Source organism: Mus caroli, chromosome 12 (assembly GCF_900094665.2).
Source record: "Mus caroli chromosome 12, CAROLI_EIJ_v1.1, whole genome shotgun sequence".
NCBI classification, from domain to species: Eukaryota; Metazoa; Chordata; class Mammalia; order Rodentia; family Muridae; genus Mus; species Mus caroli.
Window position 1 is genome coordinate 10,954,198 of NC_034581.1, and position 12,577 is coordinate 10,966,774.

The window sequence follows — 12,577 nt, forward strand, 5'->3', positions numbered from 1 at the left end:
AAAGAATGGGAATGGGAGGGTAGGGAAGTGGGGGGCGGTATGGGGGACTTTTGGGATAGCATTGGAAATGTAATTGAGGAAAATATGTAATAAAAAAAAAACAGTGAAAAAAAAAAAAAAGATCACTTCAACACAAAAGTGCAGCAAAGAACATAGGTTTTGCCCAGAGCTATATAATCTAATTAAAATGCAATAAACTCAAATACCACGTTTTTTCTAATGATTGTTTTTATTTATGTAATGAATATATGTCAATGAAGTACTTAGAATTTCACAATGAGTATCAGAAGACAGTTTGCTTATCTCCTGAGAACCATTGCAATACTTTTGAATATAAATTATTAAAGCTTATTAATGATAATATAGGAGGCTCTAGAGAAAATTTTAATGCTTTCAGTACTAAAATAAGCATAACATTCTAGCTCTCAACATAACCACACACATTTTCTGAAATGTCAATTTGGTCAAAATGTTTAAGACTAGAAAGAATATACTCAGTTATGAACAATTATAAGCAAGTGCATGTTTCTTTGGCCAAGAAGAACGAGAAAGAAAATGAGTTAATGTTGTGGACACAAAGCATAACTGGTAGGCATCAAGTACCCAATTTATAACACTCCCACTGAAGCCAGGGACAAACAACAGTAAACAACTTTAGTAATTTCTTTGACTGTCCATCTATTCATGCATATATCCACCTGCCTACATGCTCATCCATGTTCTTAGTTGTGAGAAGTTTGATGCACTTGGTAGTAATACCCCTTCCTAGGTCTCATAGAAGAAAATTCTATGGAAAGTAGGCACAGATGTTGTTTCACTGAAGCTAGATCCTGAAGAATTGAAGTACTTATGACTGAGCAGAATGTTGAATTGGATCTACAAGGATTCTTAAGATGCCAGATAACTTGTGTTCACATAGTTATAATAGAGGAATGACTTCAGTAGGATGTCATGATTCAGCAATTTAGGAGATTTGGAGATGCCTTGGTAATGTGAAATTCAAGTATGCAGATATGAGAGTTGATGTGACAAAGATTCTAATCTGCATAAGTCCTCATAGTTGATCAGTGGTAGAACACAAACAAATGCTGAATGCACAAACCTGCAGCAAAGCAACTCTTTACCTTTACAGTGAATGTAAGGCTAAGCTCAGTAAATTCAGAGATGGTAAGCTTTTGACACATATTTCATAGTTTGTATTGAATACAAATGATGGAAAGATGCATGTTTCTAGTGAAGACATGCTGTAGAAAAGTACTCTGAGGAAGAGAGTGATAACAACTCCCTAATTTGGTCCCTCTGCTGAGTTGCTGTGTGACCTTTGAAAAGTCATATCACCTCTCTAATCTCTAGGTAATTTGTTCCCTTTCAGATTGAATTGGGTATTGCTCAGTGTATTCAGTGGGAGACATATGCCAACTTTAAAGTTGCAGTAAGAAAGGAATAAGCAGTTCTACTGAAACAAGGTCTCATCATCAACTCTTGAAGGCAGGAGTCATAATATCCCATTTATATACTTTTCTGGCAAATTATTCAGCTGCATTTTCCTCTTAAACACTCTAAAGTTACTGGACACTTTGAACATATAAATCTAATAAACTGGAACATTGAAATGAGCAACATTTCTAAACCATAGACTTTATTTCTATTTTTATTTTTTACTTATTTCTCTCTAATATATTATGTCCAGACCACAGTTTCCCTCCTCTCCTCACAGTCCTTCTTCCAATGTCCCCCTACCCAGATCCAATCTTCCTTCACTTCACTTTAGTAAAGGGTAGGCCTACCAGGTATATCAACTAAACGTGGCATATAAAGTTCTAATAAGACTATGCATAGCCCCTCATATTAAGGCTGGATGAGGCAACCCAGTAGGAGGAAAAGGGTCCCATAAGCAGGCAAAGGAGTCAGAGACAGCCCTCAATCCCACCATGGACAGTTTTTCCTAGGATAAATAGTTAAGAATTTTTACAAACTTCCAGCTCCTTCTACCTTTCTTCCTTCTCTGATTGATTGATGGTGGTAGAAAATAAAATTAGAAGGTGTGCCCCCACTGTGAAATGACTCACGCAAATGGTTCAAATGCATTTTCTGTTGAAAAGCTCTTTGATTAGGCAAGCGCTTTGTTGCCTTAAAATATCCAAATGAACCATCCAACCCACTTAGATTGATCTAATATTAGATATAGAAGGGCTCTTAGTCTCATTTTTCAAATATATTTTTATGGATGTAAAATCTGAGGGCTAGGTTCCTTCATGACTGGGAAGTGGAAAAAGACTGCAAAGAAACAGCCCTATAATAGTACATTGTATTCTGTATTAATAATCATTTCTTATAGTGATAAGATATTTTAACTTTCACAAAGTACTTTCTCTCATAATTTACCCCAAACAATGAGGTGAGCAAGATAGTTCATTGGTTTCAGAAAGGATGGTTTCTTTTAAGCTGGGATGATCTCCATGTGCCAAAGAGAACAGAATAGGCACTGTTACAGGTTCAAAAGAGAGGAAAGACATCAATTTAAATCCATAACATTTGTTTTGTTACTTGTTAAAGACAAGATCTCTTTGTGACACACAGGTTAGTCTAAAACTCATCATCCTCCTGCCTCAACCATGCAAGTAGTGGAATTATAGATGTGTGACATTATGCTCAACATTACACTGGAAGTTATTTCCATGATCAAGTGGTACCATCTAAATTGTTAAATTTATTTATATTTTATTAACTTAGATAATTTGTGGCTCAGCAGAATTTTATATTTACAAAAGAGAAAACTCAGGAAGATTATATGATTTACCCAGGGCTGTATGACTGTCAAGTTGATGCTTTAAATTATCATTTCTGTGGTTTTTTCCTGCAGATTCATCTCATTTGCTCTGGTATTCACGTCTTGTGGTTCATCTACAACTGGTTAAGCCATTATATGTCTACTGAGGTAGATAGTATGTGAATCTCCTTACTCAGTGGCTCCAGAAAACACTTCATCTGCTTCTGGCTTTCTTGAAAAACTTTTTAGAAATAAAACTTTATTTAACTTCTTGTTTCTTTATATAACTAGTGATTAGTGACACGATTAACCCCTTTCTGGGCACAGAAAGACACAGAGGTAAAGAAACCACACATTTTGACAGTGACCTCACAACTTTCAAAGTTGGAAAAGTAAATAGAGTCTTTTTTTAAAAAAATTAGACTTTTATGTGAATTCTCATGACAAAAAGAAAATCTTTGACTATATCTGTATATTCATGCTTTCTCTCCTTACTCTACTATAAAATAACTTGGAAAAAAGATGAAGAATACTAAGTTTTGGGTATCAAACTAGCTCTAAGTACTACTCAATGGGCTTCCTGCATCAATTCCAATATGGACTCTCATATGCCATGCACCCTGAAAAACTGTGGAGTCAACCTTTGAATTTGACAATGCTTAGGATGATAGAAGTTAAACAGTGAGACAAAACTTACTGGAAAGAAGCCTCATTGTGAGTCTTAAAAATATAGTCTTAAAAATATAATATTTGTCTCACTGTCTTTCCTACTTGGTAGGGAAATTAGAGGATCATGACAGATATTCTATTTAGCAATGAAAATATTTTCCATAGGCATGTGAATTTGAGAGATGAAGTATAAGTGAGAAATGTATATTGTTCAAAAGAGAAATGTTTTAACTTTTGTGAAGAGCTAGAGGCAGACACTCTGGAAGGACCCTAGACAAGTCCATCCATACCATGATCATTCCAATATCCCAATTCTTTGGGTCACAATTTAGAAGGTATTTAGTACATATATTTCATGTGTCATCATAGGTGTAGTTGACTTTTATCCCATCCTCAGAAAAATGGTTGAGTTTTCCTATTTGCCATTGTGGAAATGGCATGAAAGCTGTTGGAAATCATAAGCTACTTTACATGATAGGAATTAATTTTCTTAACATTACTGGTACGTGGTGTGCAAATTTTGGTTAATCTTAAAATAACTCTCTTTATGAGAAGTGAAAATTTCATAATTTTTTATATATTTCTTTGAAACATAATTGTTCTGAGTAATAATATAAAACAAATTTTACTTGCTGTCACAACAACTAATAGTAATAAGGAAAATAATAATAGCCAATTTTATCCTGTTTCTATAATGGGAGAGCTGTCAAATTGGCATATAAGATAAATATATATTTTCATTATACACATACATGCACAAGCATGTATACACACATATACACACATTATCATTATACCCAAGCGTGAGTAAGGTAAGAAATAACATTATCTACATTTCATCAATTCCTTGAGAAAACTGGGGTTATGAATGAAAAGTCACCTTATATAATGAAGTCAGCCTGTGGCAGAGTCACTCAGTCTAATACTTTGCATGGTAAGTTTTCATATTCCTAAGCCATACACGTTCTCCATTGAAAAATGTTATAACTTGAAAGTAAGACATTTGCCTCTTTAACTTTGAAAGTCCAAGACATAACATATCCAAAGTCTGGAACAGATGCTTAGGAATAGTTATTGAGTTGAATTTTCTCTTTGAGCTCAGGCAGTGTGGTTTCTTTCATCCACCAAGCTGGGGGACACAAAAACACCATTAACACATTAAAAAATTGAAATCAAGCCCCACTCTGAAACTGTTGATAAGAGGAAGTGAGTCTTCTCTTAAAAAGATGTGTGTGTGTGTGTGTATGTTCATGTGTGTGTCTGTGTGTGCATGTGTTCATGTGTGTGTGTGTGTGTATGTGTTCATGTGTGTGTGTGTGTATGTGTTCATGTGTGTGTGTGTGTGTGTGTGTATGTGTTCATGTGTGTGTGTGTGTGTATGTATGTATGTGAGTGGGGCAAGTGAACCATGCTATAGACAGAAGATTGGTAAGATTGAAGCAGATTTGAAAACCCTGGGATATATCATAATTTCTCAAATTATGGCAGGCTTCCAACCAGCTACTGCTTAGGCTTCACCTGTCCTGGAACATATAACCATGACACCTCATTGAGAGGACCATAACAACCTGTGGTTACATAGTATAAAAACCTAGAGGTCTCCATGTTAACATGTTACCTAGATAGGCCATAAGAGTGTTTAACTAGTGAGCTTCCCTTCCTGGGCATCTTGTCCTGCAAAAGGTATTTAATCTCTTGTTCACCCTGAGTAAGATGTATGCATTCCCATCTGCCATAGCAATAAAGCAGTTTGGGCAATGAAAGACCGTCTCCTTTATCAAAAATTGCTGTGGGGGAAGACCTTCTTGGTAAAGAGCCATGTCCAAATCTCCAGGAGAAGGCCTTCTTTCTTCCAGCTCCTCCGTAATCTCAGCACTCAGAACCAAATCAGATTCCACCCCACTTCTGGGCTCAACCACTCTTTTACTGCCTGGTGCTAGGGACCAGCAGCTCTCTGGCATCCCAGTGGCGAGGCAGACATGCCGCCCAACACGGTGCATCTGTGTTCATATGTTCACCTGAGTGCATGCATCTGTGTATGCCAGAAGAGAGTATCAGATCCTCAGGATCTGGAGTAACAGTCAGGTGTGCATCATCCATAGGGCTGGAAACTGATGTCAAACCCTTTTAGTTGTTGAGCAATCTCTTCTGCCCCATATTAAGTCCCTTTTAGGGACTGATTAACACAAACACTGAAACATAAATACTAAGGTATTTGGAGGCTTATGGATTGCCCTCTTCTCTCAATTTACTATAGTAATTGGCAGGTTACTATGTCATTCAATCAAGGCATATATCTGTAATCATCACATCAAACATAGTGGTGCTTCTGCTTCTACACTACAAGGGCTGCCTTCTCCCCCGCACCATGCCTCCAATGTCAGCAAAAAGAGACCACATGGGGCTAAGCATTGGAGAATGAACCCTGGGGCACTTGGGAATTCACATGTGAATAACCTTTGATCTCCATTCTTCTAATATTTTTCTATTAACTAATTTATTTATTCACTATACACACAGATCACAGTCCTCCTTTAAACACTCATCCCTCATTCTACCTTCTCCTTCTTTTTCAAGAAGGAGTAGTTCCCCCTTGGGTACCAACCTACCCTAGCATATCAAGTCACTGCAGGCATAGGCACATTCTCTCCCACTGAGGACAAAAAAGCAGCCTAGTTAGGGGACCAGAATTCAGAGACAGGCAACATAGTCAGGGATAGTTCCTGCTCAAGATTTTTAGGGGAAACAGCAAAAAATTCAAGCTACAAATCTGATTATATATATATATATATATATATATATATATTCAGGTGGCATAGGTCCAGTCCATGTATGCTATTTGATTGGTGGTTCAGTTTCTGGGAGCCTCCAAGTGTCCAAGATAGAGAGAATTTTCAACAAAGGAATCTTGAATGGTCAAGAAGCACTTGAAGAAATGTTCAACATTCTTAGTCATTAGGGAAATGCAAATTAAAATGACTCTGAGACTCCATTTTACACCCTTAGAATGGCAAAGATCAAAATCACAACCTACAGCACATCCTGATGAGGATGTTGAGAAAGAGAAACACTCCTGCATTGCTGGTGGGAATGCAAACTTGTAAAACCACTCTGGAAAATGATTTGTCAGGTTCTCAGAAAATTGGGAATAATTCTTACTCGAAAAGCAGCTATACAACTCCTTGGAATATACCCAAAACACTCTCCACTATCTCAGAAGAACACTTTCTCAACTATGTTCATATTAGGTTTATTAGTAATATCCAAAATCCAGAAAAAAATCAGATGCCCCTCAACTGAAGAATGGATAAAGAGCATGTGGTTCATTTACACAATGGAATACTACTCAGCTATTAAAATCAAAGACATCATTAAGTTTTCAGGCAAATGCATGGAAATAGAAAATATTCTGGCTGAAGTAACCTAGACCCCAAAGGCATGAATGGTATGTACTCACTTATAAGTGGATATTAGCCATAAAGTACAAAATACCCACACTACACTCTACAGATGCAGAGAAGGTAAGTAACAAGGATGGAACAAAGGAGGATGCTTGAATCTCACTCAGAAGGAAAATAGAATATTCATCAGAGCTAGATTGAGGGAGGAAATGAATGGGAAAGGGAATGGAGAGAGCAACCTGGGTGAGTGAGCAGGTATAGGGAGAGCCATGGGGAAAGGGCCAGGAGAGTGAATGAAAATTGTCAGCTTGTATGGGGAAGAAAACAGCATATCTAGGATGTACCAGAGACATGGGATGCTGAAGTCCCCAGAAAATCTATGAGCATGATTTTAGCTGAGACTCCTAGCAGTGGGTTATATGCAGTCTGAAGTGGCCACCTCTTGTAGCCAGGCAGGACCACCAGGGGAGAGATTATAACACCACCCCACCCACAAAATCTTTGACTCAAAATTTGTTCTGCCTATAAGAAATGCAGGGCTAAAGATGTTACAAAACCTGAGGGAATGGTCAACGAATGACTGGCACAATCTAGGACACATCCCATGGGCAAGAACACATCCTTGATGCTATTAATGATACTCTGTTATGCTTAAAGACAAGAGCCTAGCAAACTGTCCTCTGAGAGCTTCTCCCAAGCAGCCAGTTGAAACAGTTGCAGGGGCCCACAGTCAAACATTAGATGGTGCTCAGAGAGTCTTGTGGAAGAGTTGGGAGAAGGACTGAGTGACTCAGAGGGGGATAGGGACTCCACAAGAAGACCGACCTTTAATTCTGGGATTCCACAGAAGACCTGCTTCTAATCCTTAAAACAACTTAGCAAAGTGGGTAAGCAAGGAACAGTTGTTTGTAGCAGAGGATCAATTAGGCTACAAAACTCACCTAAGATGCTGCAGAACAAAAGTTGTGACGAGTGGAAAACAATTGCAAGTCCTGTGTTTCTGACCACTTGCCATTCTTCTTAGCTGATATGAAATTGGCAATGATGGTTAAACTAGTAGAGACACACATGCATACTTGGATGCATACCCCTGGAGTACAAAGACACATGGATGTTGATTCTTGCTTTATGTTAACTGAATGAATTGTTACAATTATTTGTTCTATGGCTTAGCTATAAAACATGATTGATTTACCTCTACTACATTTATAGTTAACCTCTAAAATTTTCATATTGATACGTATCTATCTACATAGTTGATAACTTAATTGTGGCAAGTTATTGTAGCCCATATATTGAAGACCCTTAGCATTATGCAAAACTCATCAGTAGCTTTTGTTTCTATCAATTAGACAACAATGTATGATAACCTTTTTTCATTCATTCATTCATTCATTCATTCATTCATTCATTCAGTATATGTATATGTGTGCATCTGGAAACAACATATCTGTGGAGGGCAGAAGACAACTTGCTGAAGGTTAGTTCTTTCTTTCTATCTTGGGAATCCTTAGTATTGAAGACAACCATTGTCAGGATAATAATCAGACATGTTAGTCACTGAGTCATATCAGGCCTTGACTTAGCCTTTCTGTTTTCAGGTCTCTGGGTTTTATTTCGACAAGTGGGGTGATCTTTGGATCCCGAAGTTCATACCTGATGACCTTCATGATGAAATTTAATTAATTCTACCAACTCTGCTTCTTCAATTCGAGTCCATATAGTACGGTCCCTGGGTCTTAATACAGAACAAAATAGCCTCATGTTCTATGAGATATATTCTGTAATGAGGAAGAAAATTAGGGGATTAAGAAGGTGAACCAATATCATATAATGAAGCAGCAAAGTGAATCTAGTCTTTTGCCACTCTGCTCCAAGCCTTCACATATACATACTCCAGCTAGGAAATGAATTCCTTAAACTAAGCCCAGGGTTCTTCCACAGGTATACTCCTTCAGAAGGAAGGGAAACTAGAAGACTGAGCTCACACTGTAAATCTGCACCTCTGATGAATGCAAAACTACTGAAAGACAGAAGGCAGGAGCACCTTGGGACAGGTAATAGTCATGATTCACTTTTCTGGGTTGTTCCACTCTTGGTTCCAACCAAATCCAGAGAAAAGTACTTGTGGCAAATGCTTATAACTACAAATAAAACCTCTGTGTTTCTCACTTTCATTTTCTAAGACTGTGTCTCAATCAGTGCTTTGAGAAACAAAGATGCAGACTCTACAGGCTTGGAACTCTTCTCCTGGGACACATTGAAAGTGAAAAAGAAAGCAGCAGGCCTGGATGGAATCTGTTCCATATTTGTTTCATAACGATTGTACCAGGTGGAGGATTGGAACTCAGCAGGACTTGGGGACCATTTTCAGAAGCAATTTTACACTTCACCTTTTTAAAGGGGATGCTGGATTTGAGAACAGTAATTGGTAAATGTCTTCTCTACAGCCAGATAGTAAATACTTAGACTTTGGGCCAGGTATAGTATATCATCTATACTAGCATAGATAAGAGACAGCAATTCACACTGGAGCTTTTTGCCTAGGGTGAATATGAACAATCAGGATCTAGTAACAGATATTCTTCATCATAGGGATATATTTGGCTAGACATTTGGGCTGTAGGATGTGCTTGCCTTAGTCTCACTAAATTCTAAATCCAGGCATGTTCCTTGTTTTTCTTGTAATGCTTGTCCTTGTCCTTCTCAAGTACAAAATCTGGGCAGGATGGGATGATTCACAAAATCACTGACTGTATACTAAAATTCCTAATGCCTATTATTAGCAGTTACCAGGCAGAGCAAGCTACCCTTCATGTGTTCTATGTATGTGGGGCAGGAAAGACAAGAGTATCCCTACAACAAAGCATAGCTATATCCAGGTCAGCAAGCCATAAGGTGTGACAGAGAACAAAGTGAAAGGAAACTTCAACTTGGTTTCTCCAGTTCAAATTGCTAGTCTTTTGGAGGCATCCCTGGTGGATTGACCAAACCAAAGAAGTAGAATGAAGTTTACTTAAAGGCAATCACACCTGTATTGAAGCATGACTGATGATGGACAGGACAATATTATACTGAGGAGAAACACTGAAAGGACAGAGGAACCAGAGAGTGATACCCCTATACACACACATAAAGTTGTAGGTGATTGAGTACAGAACAAAAGGCAGAATTTAAAAGGTTTAGGCATGGGACATGATTAGCACCACAGGCACTGACATGAAGGATGAGGGTAATTTCCTAAGCAAGAACTTCATAGTGTCAAGAGTTTAGAAGAAGGCGTGTTTCATAGTATAAGCCAGCATGTTGCTCTCCATTTACCTGTGGAATGATTATCCATTCCTGACGAGTGCTGTGTGATTTGTGGGAGCTCTCTGTGGGAGGAGAGTCATAGCCTCATTATCAGCCTTGGCCATATAACTTGCTTTGACTAATGAAGGCTCAGCACAGACAATACAATGCTAGGTTGGAGCAAAATTCCTCTGAATATATCTTCTTTTCTGTCACTAATTATTTTTGTTCCTCATGGAATGTAGAGTTGGTACTGAAGCATACTGTCCATTAGCCCATGGATCATGATCTGAAAGACAAAGCCTAATTGTCTTAAACTGCTGAGTTTTATGTAACTTATTGTTGCAGCAACACTAGTATGTAAGCAAACTTATTAATTAATTTTTCTTGTTGTTTTAAAATTTTTTATTCTTTGGTAATTTCATTCATATATACAAAGTACCAAGATCATATCTAACTTTCCTTTCTCCTACCTAAAACCCCAAGCAGATCCATTTCCCAGTATCATGTCTTTTTCTTTGTTTCTTCATCATCTTTTTAAAACTCAATGAGCCCAACTAGTGCTGCGAATACTTGCATGGCTATAAGTCCATCAGTGTTTAGACTGGCCTTGAACTCTTTATGTACCTGATTCTTAACTCTTCACCTCTCACTCAGAAGTATTAGGATTACAATGTTGATTACCTCTATGCCTGACTACATTCAAACAATCTATTAATATAGAAATGGTTGCACCAGTGGTATCCATTGCTAGCTCATCAGTTCTCAGAGACTAGACTGAGACTGGGAAACAGAATTTTTATTTCATGATAAGATGTATTGAGGATTTATTTCCAACATGCTGCATTGTGAGGTCTGAATAGAGATTTAAATTTCAGGAAGATATCTTAGTTGAACCAAAAGATGAGACCGTATTAATCTTGATTCAAGGTTGAGTCATTTGATCATCTGTCTATATATGAAAATTCACCTGATCTATACCATAAATTCAACCTAGAACCAGGATTTAGAGATTGATTTTTGAAGACATTGAAAAAACAAACAAACTGCATATATATGCATATATGGATATTATATAAGTATAAATAAAAGTATATATATATACTTTTATATATAAGTATAAATAAAAGTATATATATATATATATATATATATATATATATATATGTTGCTAAGTAATGCATCACTAAGTACCACAAGGACATGAGGGAAATAGTCAGTTATTCATGATGAAGAGATATCATAATGTCTCTACATATGAAGATGCAGTTACCGTATCTGGATTGAGTGATTAAGGTGTACAAAGATGTGGAGCCTTAATGACTGTCCATGCTCTTTAAATCCCTCTTGAGGAGTTAAAATCATTAGAAGACATTATTAACACATGGCTCCTACATCAGAAGCAATTTCACAGCACAGTAGATTCTGTGTTCTCAACATTCCAAATCTGAATTTTTCCATCAAACATTTCAAAGTGTGCTGTGTCAACACACTCAGGGACCGGTACACAAATTCTTTAGATTCCTTGTTGCATACTGAAGCCAGACAGTCTAGAGAGACTATGTGCCTCAAAACTAGATTCACATTTTATCATATTTAAAAACATATGATGCCCAGACCTCATGCAAAATTCTCATATGATTTGTCTGATATGAGGGTTAGATGTTAACATGTTTTAGAAATTCTATAAATTTGTTGTAGTGCATAATCAGAGAACCATTAAAACATTAACACAGAAATGAATAAACCCATTGTGACATGGGATATATCCCATGATAAATACAATTCAGGAGACTGTAGTGGCTGTACTGAAAACATTTATAGCAGTCATTCTTGAGTGAATCTTAAAATAATATCCTGTGTTGGGAAGATTGAATTTGGTGTCATGTGTACATTCAGAGCTACATGGAGAACAACTGAATGATACTTACCTAAAGATGTTTAGATTCTTAATTAAGCATTCTCGATTATTTTCTGTACACTAAACCCAAGAAGAGCATAGAGGAAATCAGAGCAGAGTTGGGTAGAAAAGAAAGAGAATCCTGAATGTGGATTGGGCTCCAGCTGAAGACACAGGCGCCGACATGGCCAGAAGACAAGTAGATCTTGACAGGACAGTGTCGCTGAGCACATGCTCACTACCTTGGGGGCCTAAAGCTTCCTATATTCTGGCTTTGATATAGAACTTATTCATTCTTTGTCCACGTGTTACCTACCAGTTTTCAGTTATGCTCATTGCATTTTGGGGGACAAAGTTTTAAGAGCAATTGCTACAATATAATTTTGTGAACTTGGAGAACTGAACATTTCTAATTAGGTTGCTATAGCCTGTAGCCAAATTACTGCAAATGTCATCTCTCTGCTCTCTTTTTGATGTGAAAATGTAGGACAGTCCGCAATATACACAATTTAGTCTTAATGCAGGCAGATGATGATCATAACGACA